Genomic DNA, 23,031 nt, shown 5'->3' with positions numbered 1-23,031 from the left:
TGAAAATTTTCCAGAAATGAAGAAACACAAAAGCTTGAATTGAAAAATCTCACTGAGTTACTAACAAGATAGTCAAAATAAATCTCTACCTTGAAACACTGCAGCAAAACTGTAAAGCATTAAACAAAAAAGGAAAATATAATCTACAAAAAAGAGATGGATTAAATACAAAGAAATGACAAATTGACAGCTTAACTCTCATGAACAAGAGATGTCAGAAGGTGATGGTGTCGTATACTCAACATGCTGAGGGAAAACAGCTGTCCATTTGGAATTCTATAATTAGCCAAACTCTCTTTAAAGAGTAGAGGTGAAATAAATACACTTAAAAATACATAAGTGCCCCAAATTGTTTACTATTCACAATCCTTTACTAAAATTCTAGTAAAGTATGCACTTTAGCAAGAACTCAGAAGAATGCAAGAAATAATCGTGAGCATTTAAACTGTTAGTAATGTGTGTAGATATTAAAATATATTTCTGGATTCTATTTTCTGATATTTTATGTAGAAAATTTGCCTCTATATAAGAGAAATTATTTTGTCATTTCCATTTTTTGCATTATTTTTCAAAACTAGATTTTGTTTTGTTTTGTTTTTGAGACATAGTTTCACTCTGTTGCCCAGGAAGAGTGTAGTGGTATAATCATAGCTCACTGCAACCTCAGACTCCTGGGCTCAAGCAATCCTCCTGCCTCAGCCTCCCAAATAGCTGGGACTATAGATGCACCCCATGTCATCCGGCTAATTTTTCTAATTTTAGTAGCGATGGGATCTTGCTCTTACTCAGGCCATTCTCTGAACTCCTGAGCTCAAGAGATCCTCCTGCCTCAGCCTCCTAGAGTGCTAGGATTACAGGCGTGAGCCAGCGCACCCAGCCTAGTCATGACATCTTTTCTTCCCGTTTTTATTACGAAAATATTTAAACATTTATAAGAATAAATAGAATTGTATAATGAACCGGCACATACCCATTTATTTCATCTATTCCTTTTGTTGTGTTTGCTGTTTCTGCTGAAGGATTTTAAAGCAAATCTTAGGCCTTATGTCTAAAATGTTACTTTGGTGTGCATCTCAGAAAAATATGGACTTTTTTTTATAACCACAATAACATCCTTTACCAAGAAAAATTAACAATAATTCCTTGATTCTATGCTCACTGCAACCTCCAACTCCTGGCCCCAAGCTATCCTCCCACCGTAGCCTCCCAAAGTGCTAGGATTACAGGCGTGAACCACTGCACCCTAACCCGTAATACTATCTTTGTATCCATATTCAAAATCCCCTTATTGAGACAAAACTGTCTTTTTCTAGTTGGCTTGTTTAAATCAGAATCCAAGCAATATCTAAAGATTGTATTTGGTTGTTAGTTCTCTTAAAGTTCTTTGAGTCTAGAGCAATTCCTTGTTTTTTTTTTTTTTATGCAATTGATCTACTAAAGAAATAGGTCTATTGTCCTGTAGAAGGTCCCACCTTCTAGATTTGTATCCTTATGGTGCTTTTAACTTATTCTTCTATCATATAGATTTAGTTAGAAATAAATCTGTAGGAGCCAGGTGCAGTGGTGTGTACCTGTAATCCTAATATTTGGGAGGCAGAGGCAGGAGGATTGCTTGAGTTCAATACCAGCTGCCAGATCCCTGTCTCAAAAAAATAAGAGAAAGAAATCAAAAATTTATTTCTTGTAAATTGGATGTTTGCTAAGGCTTGATTAGATTCAGGTTCACTGCTTAAAGGAAAGAATATTTCATTAGGCGGTGCTATGTACTTTAGATCTGCAGTCCCCAACCCCTAGGCTGCGGACTGGTACCAGTCGATGGCCTGTTAGGAACAAGGCCACAGAGCTCCACCTCCACCCTCGCCCCCCTCATCTGTGGTAAAATTGCCTTCCATGAAACCAGTCCCTGGTGCCACAAAGGATGGGGATGGCTGCTTTAGATTGCTTCACAACAGAAGGCAAATAATGTCTGGTTGTCCCTCTTTTAAGTTTTGAGCAGGTGGTAACAGTCTGATGCCTCTGTTTTATAAAGTCCTCCATTAACTTTTCATCTAGTGGCTTCCATCCATTGATGACTATGGTAGACAGTGTCCAAGTCAAATAAAAGATAGAGACATATCTCTAAATTTAAAATATTTTATTTGAGAAACAAGAATTGCAATTCAGGGCACACACAGAGAACAGGTGATCTTCAGTATGTCCAAAGAACAAAGGGAAAGTTGGAGGTTTTAGAAAAAAAGAGAACTGGGCCGGGCGCGGTGGCTCACGCCTGTAATCCTAGCACTCTGGGAAGCCGAGGCAGAAGGATTGCTTGAGGTCAGGAGTTCGAGGCCAGCCAGAGCAAGAACGAGACTCCGTCTCTACTAAAAATACAAAAAAATGACCTGGACAGCTAAAAATATATATAGAAACAATTAGCTGGGCATGGTGGCACATGCCTGTAGTCCCAGCTACCTGGGAGGCTGAGGCAGGAGGATTGCTTGAGCCCAGCAGTTTGAGGTTGCTGTGAGCTAGGCTGATGCCACGGCACTCTAGCCAGGGCAACAGACTGAGACTCTGTCTCAAAAAAAAAAAAAAGAAAAAAAAAGAAAAGAAAAAAGAGAATTGGTAAGTATTGTTCTGACAGAAAGTTCACTGGCACTGGTAAGGTTTTGGGGAGCTGACCAGCTCCGACTGGTGACTGTGGTGGATAAAACTAGTCTTAGAGCCCAGCAGTTGCTTCAGTAGCTGTTAGATAAAACTGGGTTCAGGTCACAGCAGGCGGCTTCAGCAGTCAAGCTTGCAGAGAATTCACATTCTGGCAACAATGTTATGTGCCCTGAGGGCTTTCTCCCCCAGCCCCTCCACTCTGATTTAGTTGGGTATGACAAGAATGACCCAATTTATATGATCACTGTTCCCAGCAGCCTCTAAGAGGCTCAAAGTGATCCCTGCCTCCTGGTATTTACATCCTTGTAAAATTCCCTTCCCTGAGTTTAGCCTGGACTTTAGAATGCAGCAGAGGTAATGGGATAGCACTTCAAGATTAAGTTGCCAGAATCCTGTGGGTGCTGTCTTGGCATCTTCCCTTGCTCTCTCACTCACTCGCTAGCTCTTAGGAAAGCCAGCTGCCATCTTGGGAGGTGCTCTAGGAGACGCCCGCGTGACCAGTAACTGTTTCTGGCTGACAGCCAGCAAGGACCTGCGGTCTGCCCACAGCCACGTGAGGGAGCTTGGAAGTAAATCCTTCCCCAGTCAAGCCTTGAGATGACAGCCCCAGCTGACACTGAGACTGTAGCCTTGAGAGACAGCACCTGGTTAAGCCACACCCGGATTCCTCACCCACAGAAACTGGGAGATAATAAATGTTTGTTGTTTTAAGCGGCTACATTTTAGGGTAATCTGTTACATAGTGATAGATAACCAATACCATGATCTTTGCCTGAATTATTTCATTAGAGCGTACTCATTGAAGATTTTCTAATTCTGTCATTAATTCCACATTTATTAGTTGGAAATTGTAAAGAAAAACTTCCTCAGCAAGTATTTATTTAATTACACTGAAATTCAGTCTACAAGAAAGGCCAGTTAATTGCTTACGTTTTCCTTGTTAGTTGCCAATTTTCAGATGGAAGGAGTTGTCGTTCCAGTCACTTCCAAAGGTAGCCAAAGAAATGTTTCTCCCTTTCTTTCTTTTTAAATAGCATTGTAGGCATTAACAGGTACAATGAACACTATCTGGGTGACGGGCACACTTATAACCCTGGCTCAAGCGTTACAAAAGTGATCCATGTGACCAAAAACATTGGTACCCCCGTAATACTTTGAAATAGGTAAATAAGTAAAATAGCATTGTGAACTCAGAAGTGTTTGTTTTGTTTCTTGAAGTTTGATATTATACAGAAAATCATACACTTGCTAAATTACAACAAACTGAACATCCCCGTGGAATCGCTGCCCAGGTCTTAAAACAGAACATTGCCAGTAGCCCCTCTCCTAATCAATAATCCCTCTCCTCCAAAGACAACCAGTATTTAGCATAGATAAGTTTTGCCTATTGTTGTACCATCTCACACAAATGTAATCATACAGTATGGGTTCTTTTGTATTTGGCTTCTTTTTTTCTTTTTTTTTTTTTTTGAGACAGAGTCTCGCTCTGTTGCCCAGGCTAGAGTGAGTGCCGTGGCGTCAGCCTAGCTCACAGCAACCTCAAACTCCTGAGCTCAAGCAATCCTCCTGTCTCAGCCTCCCAAGTAGCTGGGACTACAGGCATGCACCACCATGCCCGGCTAATTTTTTTATATATATTTTTAGCTGTCCATATCATTTCTTTCTATTTTTAGTAGAGATGGGGTCTCGCTCTTGCTCAGGCTGGTCTCGAACTCCTGAGCTCAAACGATCCGCCCACCTCGGCCTCCCAGAGTGCTAGGATTACAGGCGTGAGCCACCGCGCCCGGCCTGTATTTGGCTTCTTATGTTTGTAAGATTCACCCTGGTTTTGTATGTAGCAATATTTATTTATTTTCATCGCTGCATGGTATTCAATTGTATAAATATAGCCCGATTTACTTATCCATTCTGCTGTTGACAAATATTTGGGATATTTGCAGTTTGGGGCTATTACAAATAATGTTATTGCAATAACAGTGGCAGTTAAACAGGGTTTAAGAGAAGGCTCACTGGAGCCAAAATGGCCATGCTTACAAGTCTCCAGTTTATTGCAGGAAAAGCCTGGATCTGACCACAGGTCCTTACAGAGTAGGGACAATTAAAGCCTGGGCCTGGTCCCCTGGACCCCTTGCTACTATCTATGATGCATAGACTTCCTTAAGGCTTTGGCTGAAAGAAAACTAGAGTTCAGGGCCCAGGGAAGGGTACCTTTTGCCAAGTTCTAAGCTTAGTTACTATATATATAATATATACTCCCTAATATGTAATATATATCTTCACAAGTGATTATATGTATATATATTGCCTAATATAAAATGATATTTTGTATCCCCACAAGACATTATTTGCATTGTTTTATAAAGTTTTATACAGTTAATATTCATTTAGGTTGACCTACATATTCACCTTTTCTATCATTTTTCATTTTTTTCTGCATCTCCAAGTTTCTATCTGGCTTAACTTTCCTTCTGCCTGGATGATAATGTTTCATATTTCCTTTAGAGTGGGTGTCCTGGCAACGAATTTTCTAATTTTTTGTTTGTCCAAAAATGTCTGTATTTCACTTTGATGTTTGAAGAATATTTTCCTTGGATGTATAATTCTAGGTTGGACTTTATTTTCTCTCTGCTCTTTGAAGATGCCATTGCATTGTTTCCTTCTATTTTGTTTCTTTTAGATAGTCAACAGTCAGTGTTATTGTTTTAACTTTGAAAAGCAAATAGACAATCAACATTAAGAAGATGAGCAACAAATTTTTTAAAATAGGCAATAGATTTGAGCAGACCTGTTACCAAAGTTAAAAAGATTCTACATCAGACATTATCAGAATTTCCTAAAATTTGGTTTATACTGCAGGCCTGTCAGGCAACCTAGGTTGAAATCCTGGATCTTTAACCTTAAGCAAGCCACGTAAGCTCTCTCTATCTCAATATCTTCATCTGTGAAATGCAGATAATAACTGTAAATGTTGTTCTGAGGATTAAATGATTTAACGCATATAAAGTACTTAGAAGAGTGCCTGGCACATGGTAAAGACTTAAGGAATGTGAGATAACTTTGCTGTTATTATTATCTTTACTACTATTAGTAGAATTAATAGTAGTGCTAGTAGTTGTATTGAGAAATTTCCTCTTGATTTTGGCTTCTATAATACTTGGGACCAAATTCAGGATGACATATGGCAATAATGCAAGGCTAGCTTTGTCTTCTTCTGGGTTATCCTTATGCCTGGATTATTTTAACCAATATTTTCTACAGTTCCCTAGACTATTATTTTTTCCTATTCTGTGTTGTATGATTTAGGATTGTTCTTGGTTACAAGTGTGAGAATGCCTGGATGCTAGCACTAAAAACACATAAAGATTAGTTCATTGCATCCAACAACATGTGCAGAGGTTGGAAGAATTGGGGAGTACAGTAGGTCCATAATGCCATTAGTTTTCCCAGACTCCTGTCTTTCTCTTATCTCATTTTTTATTTGTGGCTTTCATTCTCATGGTTTCAAGATGGCTGCTATACCCAGACATTGCATTAGTGTTCCAGGCAGGAAGAACAGGAAAGCATGAAAAGCCATCTTCTAGAAGTTTTCTTTTTTAAATTTATTTACTATATATATAAAATATATATATATATATATATATATTTTTTTTTTTTTGAAACAGAGTTTAGCTCTATTGCCCGGGCTAGAGTGCCATGGCATCAGCCTAGCTGACAGCAACCTCAAACTCCTGGGCTCAAGCGATCCTCCTGCCTCAGCCTCCCGGGTAGCTGGGACGACAGGCATGCGCCACCATGTCTGGCTAATTTTTCCTATTTTTAGTAGAGACAAAGCCTCGCTCTTGCTCAGGCTGGTCTTGTACTCCTGAGCTCAAGCAATCCTCCCACTTTGGCCTCCCAGAGTCCTAGGATTAGAGACATGAACCACCATGCCCTGCTGAAGTTTCCTTTTTTACTCTGAAAGGGAATTTCTTCTCATTCTGGATACATGTTATTAACCAGAACTATGTGATGTGACCACTCCTCCCATAGCGGACTCTGGAATTAAGGGGTTTTAACTGGGTACAGTGCAACCCCACACAAAATTGGGGTTCTGTGAGAGAGGGAAAAAATGGGGATGGATGTTTACAGGGTAGGTACCTGGCAGTGACTGCCACACAGGGATACATTTAAGCCTTCCTCTACTCCTGTGTTCAACAATGTGGGATTTAAGTACCCAGGTTTCTGGTCCCTCCATACCCACTGGCCTCATCACATGCCCAGTGACCCTCAACCACCACCATCCAGCCACACCAGCTTCCTTTCAACTTGCAAAGCTTGGGCCCCTGCACTGAACCCGCCTCTGCCAGGAATGCACCTCTGGAAGCTCATGTAGCTGCTTCCTTCTCGCCCCTCACACCTCAGATTTTTTTTCCCATTTATTTCACATCTTATTCTCATTGTATTGGCTGGGCCATGAGTCATGCACCAGTGTGTAGATTATGTTATTCTGTTGCTTTCAGACAGAACTGAGATCCAGGTCCAAATTCCAGGTCCTAACTGTCTCTAAGTTCAGAATCGGATCAGACTCAGAAGAGGTCAACCACTGCTGAGGGCTGGGGTGCTGCCAGGGAAAAGGCAGAAGCCAGGCTTAGAGTTGAGCATGGAGGGTTCATGTTCTGGGGCTCCCATCTGGGTGCCTGAGGATCCTGTATGTAGCTCAAGTGGTCCCTGAAAGTGGCCGGGGATGGCACAGGCCTGGGGCTAGAGCTCAGGAGTTGGAGGGACGACCACATCTGCACAGAGAGGACCTCCCATTTGCATCCCAGAATCCTGTGTAGGGCCTCTTCATAAGGACAGGGCCAGGGCTGGCTCTTTGGTCTCTGGTTGGCCTCATGAGTAGCCCAGTAAAATTGTCCCCGTCAGGAGACATTCCTGCCAGCTCTTCTTTATGCCCCTCTGATGAGACGCTGGGAAATTGCTTTAGACCGATCATGATTCTTCTTCCTCAACTCTTCATGTTCAAGAAATTTCCATTCTTTTAGGAAACTCTGGATCTCCTGGCCATTCCAAGGTTTAATGAACTGGTCTGATGGTTTTCCTCATTTCTTGTTTTTGTTTTTTTCCTTCTTTACTTCCTGAAGGTTTCTAGTAATTTTAGTCTGATGTCTCACTTTCTGCATTGTGATTCCTGAGTTTTCTCCTGGGATTTTTTTCACTGCAGCCGCAGGGCCTAATCGTGGCTTGGCAGAGAACTAGCACTTACTCTATCCTCCCAGAATCCAGGAGAGTCAGGAGGTGCCCACGCGTGGAAATGGGTTTGCTCCCCTCTGCTTCTGGCAGTCTCTACATCTCACACTCTAATGCCCCATCTCAGAGAGGACTTCCTAGCCAGCTGGTCTCAAGAGGCCACCCAGTCACTCTCCAAGATACCATCTTATGTTAATTCTCTGCTTCATATATATATGATTGTATGGTCATACAAATATCATGTATGTCATATAGATTGTATGTGAATTTTATCTTTTTCACTATATAATATCAATTGGTCTTTCTCAACAAGAACCTTGTCATTCTGTTTGTCATTGCATCTCAAGTGCCCAGGACACCTCTTCACACATATACTCAATGATTAACGTCAGAATGAATAATACTAGATATTTATAGAATGAGCTAGAGCATCTGTATGGAACTATACCTTTCTCCTCCTCTACACAACATACTTTCTCTCCTCATACTCTTTTCCCAGAAATTTACCACAGAAGATAAAGTTTCTGCAGCCACCGAAGTGCCCCCAGACGGTATCTTGACCTAGTGGCAGACACAATGACTTGGGCACTGAATTCTATTCAGGGTGGTGAACAGATGGTTTTTCTTTGTTCTAAACCTTAAAGATAAAATATAATCTCTTCAAGAGCTCTCATTTAGCTATGTGATCATTGCCACTACTTGAGCTTTTCCCACTTGTGATAAATTGCCCCCAAATGTAATGCATCATGAAATTGAGAATCTGTTGTGCCAATATTGTTTCTAATTTTCCTCTAATTTGTATCTGTTTCTAGAATGGTAATAAAATTAAACCTAAATCATATGGGAAAAGAGAGATTAGGGGCTACAGATACACACGCAGTTTCATTAAAAGAATAGGTAACGAAATCAAGATTCTGAGATAATTAAAATGTAATAATCCGCAAAATTAATGTTTGAATGATATAATCCTATGATGAAAATAGGCAGGCATAATAGTTCTGAATTCACGTGATTTCTTACTAAGAAATTATGATTAAAGGGTAAATGAGCAAATTAAAAAGTAACTGTTAGGGTCACTTACCAGGCCCCAAAACAAAACAAATAATCTAATTACTGTCATGTCTGAAAATAGAATTAGAAATTGTAATCTTGAGAAAGAGACTTATCATGTCATTTGAAGCAGAGGATGATAATAAACCCTTTTGGTGACGCTAATTAAAGCATTTGGAACATACATGCATAGAAGACAGAAAGGAAAAGGGAAGGCAGAAAGACCTACTGTATTGAACTAAGTCCTAGGGCTTTTGAAACACAGAATAATCTCATACATTTGGGGTTTGACTTATGATGTGTCTTTTATTTAGATAACTCCCCCCAGATATAACAATACTAAGGTACCTATGTAGCCCCATGTAACAGCATGTCCTCTTTGATGTGGCTTTGTAGTCTCTAAGTAGTAGTGAGGAGGATGATTATTTGTACAACGTTTTACCATTTACAAAGCATAATGTCAATTTATTATTTCACTTGAGATACTGTATTGAGACAGTTTTTCTGCCTATTCAAACAAATGCACCAGGAGATGAACACCATATTTTATTCCCTTATATTCTTCCACTCATTCTTACTACGAGAGGACCACCTCCACCAAGTGACTCTTCACAGAGCAAAAGAAAAATGTGCTCCCTCAATAACAAGAAAACAAATAACCCTATAAAAATGGGCAAAGGAACTTAATAGACATTTCTCAAAGAAGACGTACAAATATATGTTTTATATATCAACAGATAGATTTAAAAAATGCTCAACATCTCTAATCATCAGAGAAATGCAAATTAAACCCACATTGAACTATCACTTCATGCCTCTTAGGCTGGCTATTACAAAATAGATGAAATATAACAAGTGTTGGTGAGGATATGGAGAAAAAGGAACACATGTACACTGCTGGTGATATTGTAAATTAATATAGTCACTTTGGAAAATAGTAGGGAGGTTCCTCAAAAAATTAAAAATAGATTTACCATATCATCCAGCAATTCCTCTTCTGGATATATACCCAAAGGAATTGAAATCAGTATTTCAAAGACATGTCTGCACTCCCATATTCATTGTAGCATTATTCATAGTAGCCAAGATACGAAAATAATCCAAGTGTCCATCAACAGATAAATGAACTTTTAAAATGTGGTATACATATGCCTTTAAAATGCAGGAAATTCTGTCATTTGCAACAACATGGATGAACCTAGTGGACATCAAGCTAAATGAAATAAGCCAGACACAGAGAGACAAATACCTCATGATCTCACTTATAAGTGGAATCTAAAAAAGTCTAACTCATAGCAGTAGAGAGTAGAATGGGAGTTACCAGAGGCTAAGGGTGAAGGGTAGGCAGGGAAAGGAGAGATGTTGGTCAAAGGATACAAGATTTCTGTTAGATTTCCAGAATAAATTCTGGAGATCTGTTGTACAATGTGACTATAGTTAATAATAATGTATTGCATGTTTCAAAATAGTTAAAAGAGAGAGTTTTAAATGCTCTCACCACAAAGAAATGATAAATATTTGAGGTGATGAATATATTAATTAGCCTGATTTGATTATTATGCAACATATGCATTTGATGAAACATCATGTTGTATCCCATAAATACATACAATTATTATTTGTCAATTAAAAATAAAATGAAACAAAAAAAAATCTGCTCCCAGTTGAATTTTTGGCTTCACCTAGACAGCAAAGCAGCCAACAGTTGCTCTTGCCTTGGAAAGAAGGGCAAAAATTTATAAATTCCATATTACCAAATAGTTTGTTAAAGTCAATGATTTTATTTTTACTTTTTAAAAGTTTATATATTCTAAAGCACTAGAAATGGAAGTATAACTTAATACAGCTTTCTGGAAGGCAACTTGGCAAGATGTATCAAAATCTCTCAGATTATGCATACTCTGAAGATATCTCTTCAACAATATGAAAATACATATATAAACACAAGAAATTGAAAAGAATAGAAATTACACAGAATATGTTCTAAGACCACAGTGGGAATCAAACTAGAAAATAGAAAGATAACAGGAAAAATCTTCAAACACTTTAAAGTTAACCAATCCACTTTTAATTAATTCATGAGTCAAAGAGGAAATCTCCAAAGAAAGAAATGGGTAGGTCCCACTGACGTGTTTGAACCAGAATTCACTGTCAATTATTACACTAAGCCCTGTTTTTCATTCATCATGAGCATGAGTTTTTAAGGTAAAAATGGGAGATAGGAAGATTGCATATAAATAAGTACCCATCTGCAGAGAGTACGCTGAGGAAGCCATGGGTGAATGAATGTCAAAAGAAAAACTGTAAGAGTCTTATTAATTTTTCCTGGGATAACTCTTTTTACTGCCAAATTTTTTCAAGCAAGGAAAGAATATGACACCTAATTTTATTTTTATTGAGATGAAACTTACATAATATAAAATTGACAGTTTTATAGTGTACAATTCAGTAGAATTTAATACATTCACAATTTTGTTTTTTTTTTGAGACAGAGTCTTGCTCTGTCACCCCCAGTAGAGTGCAGTAGCATCATCATAGCTCACTGCAACCTCAAACTCCTGGGCTCAAGTGATCCTCCTGCCTCAGCCTCCCGAGTAGCTGGGACTACAGGCATGCGCCACCATGCCTGGCTAATTTTTTCTATATATATTTTTAGTTGGCCAGATAATTTCTTTCTATTTTTAGTAGAGACGGGGTCTCGCTCTTACTCAGGCTGGTCTCGAACTCCTGACCTCAAGCGATCCTCCCACCTTGGTTTCCTAGAGTGCTAGGATTACAGGTGTGAGCCACTTTGCCTGGTCATTCACAATGGTGTGCAACCACTACCCCTAAACCATTTTCATCACCCCAAAAGAAAACCCCTTGTTCCTCTAACCCCTCACAACCACCAATCTTCTTTCTGTTTCTATGGATTTACCTATTCTGGATATTTCATATAAATGGAATCATACACTGTGACACCTAATTTTGAAATGTCATAGCTTTTCTAAATATCAGAAGTGAAAGATAAAAAAAGGCAGATAGAACTATAAATATAAATTTATATTTGTAAATGACCTAATTGTAGATATCTTCCCAGCTCCCATCAACTCACCTTTCTTTGTGAAATGGCCCCATGGGACACTGAAACCATATTTACACATTGGAACTCTGAACCTCAGTTGCTGGCGTTAATGTTGGGCACCCAATTCACAATAGGCCAATCAGATTTTCTCCACTAGACATTCAGTATTAACATTCCAGTTCAGTACGGGTGATTCTTTTGGCCAGTGGTGCAATAAATTCAGGAGCCATTTTCAACAAGGTGCACAGAGAAGAAATACACATTATTCATAGCAAGAGAATAACATAGGAAGAGTCGGACAAGAAACCATCTGAATTGAGAAAATGACCAAGACAATAGATACTTGGTCTTCAAAAGCTTTCTGGTTTCTCAATCTCTACTTTCTCTGGCTATAGCCCTGCGTTTGTGCTCTATGAGACACACCTGAAACATTATAATAAACTTCCTTTTTTGTGGTTTAAGCTAGATTGAGGTGGTAGCTATTATTTGCCACAAAAGGAGTCTTAAGACAATATCAAATAGGAGAAAAAAATCAGAGACTGAGGACCGTAAAGAAATTTAAAAAAAATTAAAAATACTTTGAAAGGTTTAAGGAATGAAAGATTGTTTACACTCTATTATTTCACAAAATAAATTTAGGTATTTGAAATAGACACATTTTAATTGTTCATTTATATTCTTTGTAGTAATATAGGAATGAATCTCAACAAATCAAAAACTAGTGATCACAGAACTAATAGAATGTCTGCTATTAATCTAATAAGAATTTTAATATTATTATTTCATAGACTTTTATCTCCCTGACAAGTGATAAGGAAAGTTTTGAAAAAAAAAAATGTTTTTTAACATCCTTGAGCTTGCTATTTTAACGAATCCATGAAGCTGTGAATTCCTCTGCGCCAAACAAAAATTTATGTAACTTTAACATTTGAAGAAAGATTCTTAAAGCTTACACAACTACAAAATTAATAATCTTAAGCTTCAAAGTCAAGTAGTGTCCCCAGCATGCTATTGCCCCCTAGTGGCTGATAATAAGAACATTAAGAACCTGGATTTGAGTTCACACATGTGTACAATGACAGCGACAGATGGAAGAAATACAGGCATGCCAAGGGCAATGGGCATTGGACATGTCAGATCTAAAAGAATGATACATACCATTCAGGCCAATTGTAAGAAAATTTACTTCTGTATGGATCAGGCTCTCCAGTGCATTTCCAGGAAAGGTTAAGTTTGTCTATTGGGTAACAATGAGATAAACCTCTTGCACAGGTGTTTCACCGGAAAACTAGAGAAGTCCTAAAAAAAAAAAAAAACCTAATATGATACTTGAAGGCATGTCTGTATTTCTTTCCATCTCATCTAAATCATGGGAAGAGAAGATCCAACTTATGAAAGCATGATTTGGAGGCCCCTGAGAAATGTGACTAACCAAGATGAAACATCTTGTGTGATACTTTAATTATGGGTATAGGATAGCTTCCCATTATTTCCCACTGCTATAAAGTACTATTTATGATAAGATGTCAGCATAACATTTACCTATGCAGCATAACTCTGGCTGCTGATGAATTTACGGAATTAAGATTAGAAAAGACAGTGCTACTCAAAAGCCAGCAAGTAAACCACATATTAGAAGAGAAAGTTGACTTTTGCTGAGTGGCTGCTATGTGCTAAGCACTGGTTCCAAAGTTTTGCTGCATGATAGAATCACCTGGGAATCTTCAAAAAATGTTGATGCCTAGTTCCCATACCATACCCCGATATTTTTACTTCATTGGTTTAGTGTTCAATCTTGACATTGGGATTTTTTTTTTTTTTTTTTTTGAGACAGAGTCTCGCTTTGTTGCCCGGGCTAGAGTGAGTGCCGTGGCGTCAGCCTAGCGCACAGCAACCTCAAACTCCTGGGTTTAAGCGATCCTACCGCCTCAGCCTCCCGAGTAGCTGGGACTACAGGCATGCGCCACCATGCCCGGCTAATTTTTTCTATATATATTTTAGTTGGCCAGATAATTTCTTTCCATTTTTTTTTTTTTTTAGTAGAGACGGGGTCTCACTCTTGCTCAGGCTGGGACATTGGGATTTTTAAAAGCTTCCAAGGTCATTCTAATGTGCAGCAAAGTTTGAGAACCACCATGCCAGGCCATTTTTATCCATTATCTCACCTAACCCACAGAGGAACCTGTTTTTACAGATGAGGTCATAGAGGACAGCCAGAAAATTTGCCTAATTTTGAATAGTGAAATTGACTATAAAATTTGATCCTGTAGCTGTATGATTCCAAAGCTTGGGTTCTTTAGACTCTCCCACATTGGTAGAATTCATAGATTTTAAGAAAAATTTTCTATTTAATTTTCCATGTGCTAATAGCTGGTAGAGAATTTGGATTTATTTAGTGGAGGAAAAATACCGTATATATTGGGCTATTTTAACATAAGGGTTGACTTTTGGTTAAGAGTAGACAATGAAACCTATTGTAAATCCCCAAGGATATGCAGGTCAGACTGCATTACACCATGTTTCTGGGAGCCAGGGATGCATGAAGGAATGTCAAAGTTCTCTTGTCATTTTATGTGAACATTTCATGTTAAAATTGTAGTCAATTCAAAAGGTTACATAGAACATAAGGAACATACTTCATTAATTCTCAAGCTCAACATTTGTCAAAAACTTGTCTCACCCTCATTTTTTAAAAAAAATCTCTTATTACTTTATTTCAGAACACTTATAAAACATACTGTGACATCATCGATAGTTACTCAAAATCAGAGTTACCATAATAAGTAAAATGAACTATAAAACAAAACAGCTTTAGCTAAGAAAACAAGTGAATGGGATTAGAAAATACAATCTAAAATAAAACCTTCTCTAAAATTCAACAGAACTAGGCAGACACTTTCATGACATTATATAGAGAAAAAATAAAATAGGGAAGAAAAGAGCTTTTCTGACCAAAATAAAGGAAGGAAGAAAATGGAGCGACCGTGCTGGTACAATGCCAGAGCAATCTCTTCAGATGCCTCGATCCTCAGGGGGCTGTCTCTTCCCTGGAGTAAGAAACTGAGAAAGGAAGGTTGCATTTCCCACTCCTATAGTGGTATTCAATTTTCTACCTGTGTTTAGACGTATGCTACACGTGTCTGACAATATTGCACATAGGGATTTATGGTTTGCTTTTTCCATATATGTCATGTTCGTGTTTCTGCCAAGTGTTCATATTTATTACATTTAATAACCACATAAGTTTATTGTTTCACGTTGAGTGTTAAAATTTTCTTAACCATTTTCCTACTGTTGCATACGTAGGCTATGTCCAGTTTTTCAACGTCATGAATACCTTCTAAATGTAACTTTTTGAAAAAATTGTCTTAGGATAAATTCCTGGTAGTAAGATATTTATCAAAGGAGCATGACATTTTTATAAATTACAAAGAGTTTCTATGTTACTTTCTGAACACAGCCACTGGGTTACAATATCACAAGCAGCACCCAAGTGCACCCTGTTCTCCACTAGATGGCCATAAAAGGCTTATCTTTTCATAGCTATTTTTATGAGTAATGAGACAGAAAATGGTGCTTTACACTACTGTAATTTGCATTTCTATGTTATTAGATAGATAAAATTATTTCACGGTTGCTAACTATTTACATTGTCTCATGTGATCTTGTCACTATATCTTTTTCCTTTACTTTTTTACTGGTCTTGATTTTCCTCCTATTTTTTGAAATGACTTGTTTTTACTTAGTATAGAGAGTAACTCTCATGGTGGTAGTATTTGCTGTAATAGTTTCCAACATTATTATGTTCCTGATACAGTTCTAGTTTTCTCATACAGATATTTTCATTTTTGTGCATTTAACTATTTTTTTTAATATCTCCTGTTGCTTTTATCTTGTGAAAGTTTTCATTCCTGCTTAGACCTGATAACTATCTTATTCTACTATCTCTGAGTTCTTCTCTTCACAGGTTTCCACAGCGCTCCATACATAATCTGACCTCACTAGACCTTACAAATCCATCAATAAACGCACTTCAACTCAGCACCTCAGATCTATTGGGCCCTCCCTTCCTTCCCACACAAACACACTGTGTCGTTCAAGTCTCACAGCACTTGCTTACATCTTAGATGCCCGTCTTTATTTCCTCCATCCACCCAAAATTATCCGTCAATGGGCAGATGCCCTGATTACACACCTCCCCTTGATCTGATTTCCTCAGTCACATGAACCTCTGTAACCTTCATAGTCTGTGCTCACAATTTAGCAGTTACCCGTATTTACGTCCTCTCTTGTATGTATTTCAAATGTGACAGCCTTGTCTTCTCAGACAGCTGTGAGGGTGATGACCCATGTCTTGGTGGTCTTCATGGGAGCTCTGATGACTACCAAAATATATGTTTGAGCTTCCTAGCTGATCATTGCATATTTAATTGGTTAAAAATGAAATAGAGACATGAATTATTACCTACATCTCAGCGGGTGGGGACAGCTGGGCTCCAAAGTCACATGACTCACTCTAAGTCACGTGGTTGGAAGTAGGAAAACTGGAGCCCACACCTTCAGAGCTTTTCCTGCCTCAGATACACAGAGGTCTCCTGGCTCCTGGTGTCCATAAAATGATATCTAAACTTCTTATCTGACAGAATTCCAACTTGGAACCCCAGTATATTCAGTTTTCTCACTGTTCTCTTTACCTACTGCACCCCGGGCAGTATTAGTGCCTGGAACTGACTCCCCTCTAAATTCCAAACTCTAAACTTACATCCACTTCTCACCTCAACTTTCCCTTCAGTTCCTCCACTCCCTTTCAGTTTCTTCCTCAAAGCTTCAGTTTATTCTATCCAAACTCAATCCAAACACTGTTTTCCCCACACCCTCCCTGTGCGTCAAGCCTCTGTCCTTCTGCTTCGCATAATATTCAAACCTTCATACTGGATCAACAACTTTTCCATTTCCTAGCCCTGGGCTATGGTGTGTTGAGAGAAGAATCCACCCACGGATCTAGATTTGTGCTGCTATGATGTACAGTCCCTGGCCATGCCTGGGCCATGGGGGCAGCTTTGCAGACCTTTGGGCATCCTCCTCCCTTTCTCCCAGGGCTCTACCAAATCTTCACTACGCTGTTGAAGGATTGCACACCCCTTCTTCTCCCATCCCTCAGCAGGTCCTGCCTTTCACTTCACAAAGGAAATTTGATTATCAGCCAGATAGGCTCTCATCTTGCTAATACCATGCCCTAAAACCACTAACCAACCACATTAAGACATTACCCATATCTGCATACAGTCATGCTCATGTTCTTGTCTTCTAATCTCAGAAGTCTTGCAGGGAAAAACCCTTCTGCTCAAAGCCCGTCTATCTTCACACTGTCTTCTTAGTCCTATTCCAGATGCTGTTCAATTGGTAACATCAGTCTTCCCCTTTTATGTATTTTTAATCTCTTCGACTTATAAACATGCTGAAAAATTTTCCATATAAAGGGAGAGAAACCACCTCTAGATTGTAGACCTTGCTCTCAACCCACCCTTTCCCTCCCTCAGCCATGGCCAATTCCTCTTAAAGCCCAAACTTCTCAAAAGAAAAGTCCACCATCACTTACTAGTGAAGCCTCCACCCACTTCATTATGTCTGCTCCACACTCTTAGAAATACTGAGGCCATCAGTTGCTTAGTAGTCAGATCTGAGCTTATCTGACTCTGGGATTTTCAGGTGTTCACCACCCTTTTATCCTGTGACTCTCTCTTTCTTTGGCTTCCGTGATACCATTTTTCCTTGTCCTCCTCTGAGGTCTCTGAACTCACCTCTTTGGCCCACCCCTCTTTGCTAACCACTCTTCCTGCCTGTTGAATGCTGGTGTCCCCAGTGCTCCTTTCTTGACCTTCCTGATACACCCCCTCTACCCCACCCCTTTTCCCCTCAATCTAAACAAGTGCTTTTCAACTTTAATGTGTATATGAATTACCTGGGAATCTTTTTAAAATGCAGATTCTTGTTCAGAAGATCTGGAATGGAAGTCTGCAATTGTGCATTTCTAACAAGCTTCCAAATGATATCCACGCTGCTGGGCGTGTGCCACACTTTGAATGGGGAGGATCTAAACTACCCATTAGTCTCAGTTGGTTGTGACCGCAAATCTCTGGCCATGCCCTGTCTCCTGAGCAAATGCATTCAAATAGCTAAATACCAAAGACAAGCCTCTTTAAAATAAATAAACGAAACAGAACTCATGATCTTTCTTCCCTCAAGTTAACTAATTTGAGGACATCCCCGTCTTAATGAATGGCGTCATGGCCCCTCAGTTACTTAAGTCAAACATAGGGTTACCCTTGAATTTCCTTCACTATCTCTCCTGCAACCTCTCCCCCACCCCCAATATTCAGTTTAGTAGTATACTTTTTAAGTAACTGAATATTTACAATAATTTGCCAACTTGTTTTCTGACTTTAGCACTGATCCCCTCCAAACTCTCTACATTAGAGGTATCCTTTTTAAAAAGGAGAGTCTGACAAAGTCACTGTTTCAGGAGAATGTATCTAGCAAGTAATCAAAAAAGGTATCAGGCAACAGGTACTGGGGCTTTGAGCTGGTCCTTTTTGGACAGATGGACTAGGACAGGCAGAGGGAGATGAATGATTTCCATTTCATCCCTGTGGCCCACAGGATAAAACCCAAAATCTTAACACAGGCCACAAAACTCTTGAGAATCTTCTCTTTGCTAAGTCTCCTTCCTTGCAACCTAAACTTCCAGCATGCTTGGAGCTCCTGAAGCACCTGCACTCATCAGTCAAATCCTCTGTAAAGTTGCTCCTTATTCACTCCATCTGCCATGGTTTCTCCAGCCAAGCAGCCTTTCTAATGCTACTGTCATAAAACTGTGGAAGAGTAAAGCAAAAGGCTAGCAAAAATCAAGGGGTGGGAAAGGAAGTCACAGGCTCATCTTTCTACCCGCAAGTAGAATCAGCACATTTAAGAACACTTGCTGATAGAAACTTTAGCTTGCAGCCATTCACCCAAACCCTTCATCTTACATGTGGTCGTATGAGACCCAGAAACGACCCATAACTTCCAAGATCCCAAATCTAGTCACTTCCCCATAGGTCTTCTCACCTCCACTCCAGTGTTCAGGTATTTCTATTCTGCCCTTTCTCCATTGCAGAGGAAATAGGCTCATCCTGGGATGCTCTTTTCCAGGAGATACTTGCCTGAGTATTTGTGCAACACGGATGCTTTTTGTGTACCTAGAAATGCTTCGCTGTCAGTATAATGCAAATTCTGTTTCAGTGCAGAAAATAATTTCTAGACTGGAGGGGAGGTGGGGAACCTGCGGCCTTAAGGCCACATGTGGCCTTCTAGATCCTTAAGTGTGGCCTTTTGACTGAATCCAAATTTTATAGAACAAATCCTTTTATTTATATTAAGATATTTTTGTTCATCTTTTATATTTTTATTTTCTTTTTGAAAAGAACATATTTAAGAATGATAATACTTTAAAATTTTGTTTAGTTAAAGCTTTCATTGCTAAATAATGAGCATCACATGACTTGTAAAGTGTGGGCGACTCACCGCAAAGCTCGATCCTGATGAAGTCTGTGATCCTCAGGTTCTTCATGAACACACTGGAGGAAACTGTGGTCTTAAAAAAGAAACTCACGTTGGCAGTAAGTTCTCCGTGGAAAGTAGGGAAATGAAGGTATTAGTCTCCGTGTCAGAGGAAGCTGAATTCCAAAATGACTCTGTTTACCAAAAGGGAAAGACAAAAGGAAAAAAATCATGAAACAAAAATAACATTTACATTTTACACTCATAGGCTTACTGCAGCTAAATATATTAATTATATAATCGTTTACTGAGGGTTCCGAACATTCATGTCATATAGTCATGACACTGACAGCCAAATGGTGATTATTTTGAGGATCAGAGTTCAGTGTTGAGAAAGGGGTAAGGAAGGCAAAGCAAAAGCACGAGACCAGTTACGAGATGACACCCGCAGTGCAGTGGAGGTGCTGAGACAGGCCCGGGCTCAGAATCCTTTTGAAGTTGGAGGCAATAGAATTGACTGTTGAATTGGATGTGGGCCGGGCACAGTGGCTCATGCCTGTGATCCTGGAACTATGGGAAGCAGAGGTAGGAGGACTGCTTGAGGCCAGGAGTTCGAGACCAGCCTGAGCAAGAGCAAGACCCCATCTCTACTAAAAACAGAAAAATCAGCCAGGCATGGTGGCACACGCCTATAGTCCCAGCTACTTGGGAGATTGAGGCAGGAGGAGTTTGAGGTTGCAGTGTGCTATGATGACACCACTGAACTCTAGCTCAGGAAATAGAGAGAGACCCTGTCTCAAAAAAAAAAAAAAAAAAAAATGCAGATTCAGATTCACCGGGTCTGAGCTGAGTCCTGAGATCCTGCATTTCTACCAACTGCCCAGGTGATATTGATGCTGCTGGTCCACGAACCATACTTTGACCAGCTGTCACTCTCTTCAGCCTTGAGAATACATTTTCTGTGCCTCTGTGTCCCAAGCCCATATTTCTTGAGTTTAGAATAATACATTTCTTCAACCATGCCTGCCATGGTTTGGATATGGCTTGTCCCTGCCAAAACTCATGCTGAACTTTGGTCTCCAGTGTGGCAGTGTTGGGATGTAGGGACTAGTGGGAGGTGTTTGGGTGAGGGGGTTGGATCCTTCATGAATAGATTAATGCCCTCTCTTGGGAGTGAGTACATTCTTGCTCTCGTGGGGCTGGATTAGTTACCTCCAGAGCAGGTTGTTATAAAAATGAGTTTGACTTTGTGGACCCTCTCTTGCTTGCTCTCTCACCATGTGATCTCTTTGCATATACCCACTTCCTTTCCCACTTTTTTGCCATTTCGAGAAGTTTTGGCCCAGCACATGGTTCTCACCAGAAGCTGTCCAGATGCAACACTATGCTTTTGAATTTCCCAAGCTGCAGAACCATGCACCAAACAAACCTCTTTTCTTTATAAATTATCCCATCTCAGGTATTCTGTTATAGCAACACAAAAAGACTAAGACAATGCTCAGCACAATTTCTTATATATCTCTTTGGGTCCTTGTAACACATTTTCAAGATGCAGAGTTGGTCTCTACCCTCAAAGGTTCACAGTCTAGGAAAGATGCAGATCAAATACAGCATAATAGAGGCAATAAGTAGAAGCATGTACTAAGTACAAAACCAGTTCAAAGGAGAAAGTCATGAGTAAAGGGACCAAGAAAACGTTTACCAGAGCAAACAGAATAAGAGGCAGCTGAAATGAGGTGAGGCTGGAGAAGCTTCAGGACTCAACTCTCTAAAGAGTTGTGAGGTTATCAGATCTACAGAATAGCTGGTGTCCCATTGCAGTCAAGCTTAACTCAAGCTTGGCCAAGTTATGGAATCCTTTTGGGCAGTTAGAGGCTCCAGTGAAAAACTCACCATCAGTCAGAACATAAATGGTTTACTTGATTTTGTGGGAATAATAGATGCCAGCTGTCTTAAGTCCATTTGTGTTGCTATAAAGGGATACCTGAGACTAGGTAATTTATAAAGAAAAAGGTTTGGCAGGCATGGTGGCCCATGCCCAGCACTTTGGGAGGCTCAGGCAGGAGGATTGCTTGAGGCCAAGAGTTTGAGACCAGCCTGGGCAACATAGTGAGACCTGTCTCTACAAAAAAAAATTTAATTAGCCAGATGTGTACCAGTAGTCTTAGCTACTCAGGAGGCTGAGGCAGGAGGATCGCTTGAGCCCAAGAGTTTAAGGCTGTAGTGAACAATGATCAGGCCACTGTACTCCAGCCTGGGGGACAGTGCAAGACCCTATCTCTTAAAAAAATATATAGAAATTTATTTGACTCACAATTCTGCCGGCTGGAAAATTGGGGATCTGGTGACAATCTCCGGCTCTCAGGCTGCTTCCACTCAAGGCTGAAGGCAAAAGGGAGCCAGCAAAGATCACTTGGTGAGAGAGGAAGTGCATGGGGGAGGTGCTAGACTCTTTCAACAAGCAGCTCTCATGGTAACTAAGAGAATGAGAATTCATTCCCATTTATTCCTGAATAAATGTCTTATGGTGGTTTCGATCATAGTTTGACTGGCTGTAAATTTCTGTTTACAAAGTTCTTTCCCCCCAGAATTCACTATTTCTGCATTTCTTTTTGCTTCTGGTATTCCTGCTCTGCTGAAATCACACTCGCTCTCATTCTTCTATTTAAAAATTGGCTTATATCATCTCCAATGATCTAAAATGTGATCTTGATGTTTCTACGTGTATTTGTCTCTTTGTTTTTTATTTTCCAATAACCTGTCTCAGCATAACACAAGATTTTATAATCGAAGCACATTATCCTTTTTCAGTTCAGAAAGTGTGGATCTGTAGGCTCTAACTCTCCAGAACAAATTTCTTGGCTTCAGATGGGTGTCTGCTATCAGACTTACCCACAAAAGTGTTAGGCCTTAACTCTCCCAGAGAACATCATGGTCCAAAATTGCAACCCTATAAAACAAATACAAGCCTACATATTTTTAACAGAGAAACTTAACATTTATACCAGATATTGTAATAAGTCAGTTCTTATGAGCCCAAGTAAAATTAGTAAAAGACTGCATAGATACTGTTCAAAGGGACTAGTGTTCTCGTGTGTATGTGTCAATTCATGTGGCCCCTACATTGAGTGTCCATGGTTTATTGATCAGTGCTACTCACATTTGTTTTTTGTCAAGGTATAATTTTCAAAAATTAAACTCATGACTTTCATACAAATGTAAAATGAGCATATCATTGATTTATAAGAGTACTAGCATTTTGTTGGTTAGTGAAGTTAAATTAGATTATTTAACTGTACCACCTTCCTGCAAACCAAAGAGGAAAGGTATACTGGTTTTCTTACACAGGTATTTGGTTAATTTCAGTGAGCTTCCTGGTCCCATCTTATTGCTATAATTCTTCAAACCTTTGTCCCTAGTATACCAGGTATTGTGTTTTTCTTAGCATAAGGTACACTTTCACAGCAATTTTTCATGAGCTCACTGGTGTGGATTGGTCAAGCAGT

Source organism: Eulemur rufifrons, chromosome 7, assembly GCF_041146395.1.
Source record: "Eulemur rufifrons isolate Redbay chromosome 7, OSU_ERuf_1, whole genome shotgun sequence".
Taxonomy (NCBI): Eukaryota; Metazoa; Chordata; class Mammalia; order Primates; family Lemuridae; genus Eulemur; species Eulemur rufifrons.
This window is presented reverse-complemented; position numbering follows the sequence as displayed.